Source organism: Vicugna pacos, chromosome 20, assembly GCF_048564905.1.
Source record: "Vicugna pacos chromosome 20, VicPac4, whole genome shotgun sequence".
NCBI lineage: Eukaryota > Metazoa > Chordata > Mammalia > Artiodactyla > Camelidae > Vicugna > Vicugna pacos.
Window position 1 is genome coordinate 21,022,684 of NC_133006.1, and position 1,846 is coordinate 21,024,529.

Below are 1,846 nucleotides of genomic sequence, written 5' to 3' on the forward strand. Positions count from 1 at the left end.
CCTCCACTCTTACTGCGCTGCAGCTGTGGCCAGGCCCTGTGTCCTCGACCCCCAGCTAGCCGAGAAGCCGGCAAGCCCCGGTTTCTCCTCTGGCTAGATGCTCCCTTCAGCACGCAGAGCTGAGAAGCCCAGACACCAGGTAGTAATGTTATTTTCTCTAAGGGTAAAGCATTTCTCTGAGAATTGGGTGTAATTATCCAAAATGTGAGTATATGGGCTTCTCTGGAAGTCAGAAATTTGCCCAGTTTAGCGCAGGATTGGGCATGATTGAAAAAAGTGGTTAGAAACCTCATTTCCATGACCAGATTCCCCTGAAGGTTTCAAATGAAGCAACAAGAAGGCGAGAACAGAAAGAACTTCCACTTCCTCTTCTGTCACAGGGAGTCTGAAGCGGGGAGCCTGCTGGGGTCATGTGAGAATGGATGTTGGCTGCTGGCTAGCATCCTGCTGAGGACAGATTTGAGATCGTGGGCTTTCTCTCCCTCTCAAGTATCTGGTTCAGGCTTGGACAGTTAGGTCGGTGCCTGACTTGGGTCAGGCTTATCCTTGGTCCTGTTCTTTAGCGGAGTGAGTCTCCTGTTCCCTCGTGTCTGAGCTTAGCACCCCGTTCTTCCTGACACAGGCGACATGCACTTCCAGTCTGGGATTCTAACTGGCAGTTGTGGTTGTGAGCTGCTGCTGGCATCACAAATGAGGGATATTCTCTGAAGGACTTGGCTTGTCTCCTGGGGTTGGAGAGATCCAGCCCCTCATTCTCAGGCTGCCTGCAGAGACCAGCCCCGATGGAGCCTGGCTGAAATGAGGAAATGTCCGTTCAGAGTCGGCCCTTTTTTGGTATTGGATAAAAGAGAAAATGGAAATTCACTTATGTGCTCTCAAGGTAGGGTGAAGAGAAACAATGTTCTCAGTGTTTCAGGAGGTGGAGGGAGCTGAATATAACAGGCTTAACATAGGAAGACTAACAGAAGAGGGTTAGAATTCCCTTGGCCCAGGGTTTTCTCCTAATTGACTTCCTTTTGGAGAGAGAGCCTAGGTGGGTGACAGAGCCAGGCCAACAGTGTGAACTTTACTGTTACCAGAAAGGCTGGAGGGCCTGGATCATTCCATTTCCAGTCTTGTACCTAGACATCCTCAGGTGGAGAAGCCCAGGAAAAGGGGTATATTTTAATAAACAGTGAGGCTTGCCTGGATGCGTTCTCTGATGTGCAGCTATTAATTTGGATTTTTTAAAAATCCATATTTTGGAAGCCTCATTGTCTTAGAGGCAGAAGTGCTGTCTCTGAAGGGGTGCCTGAGAAGAGGACTGCTTGGTTGGTGGGTGCAGACCCTGGGTTGATTGTAGAACTTTGCTTTGTACTTCACAGTTAAAACTTGGAATGATTGATTTCTTAGACATTTTGAGTTGATTTTCTTGTGCTTCAACGTGGAGGAGACAGGGATCCTGACCTAAGCAAGGGAAGATAGCTCCATTCAGTCCTGCCCATGGTTTGAGGGATATATATTTAATAAAATTATGGTAAAATACACATAATATAAACATTTACCATTAGAGACATTTAGTACATTGCCAGTGTTGTGCAACCCTCACCACCGTCTAGTTCAGAATATTTTCATCACCACAAAGGAGATCCCACACCCATCAAGCAGTGATGTCTCATCTCCTCCCAGGCCCCTGGCAACCACCAGTCTGCTCTCCGTTTCAGTGGGTTTTCTGATTCTAGGTAAATGGAATCGTATGAGGTCTTCTGTGGCTGGCTGCTTTCACCTAGTATGTTTTTAAGATGCATCATGTTGTAGCATGTGTCAGAACCCCATTCCCTTTTGTGGCCAAATAATATTCCATTAT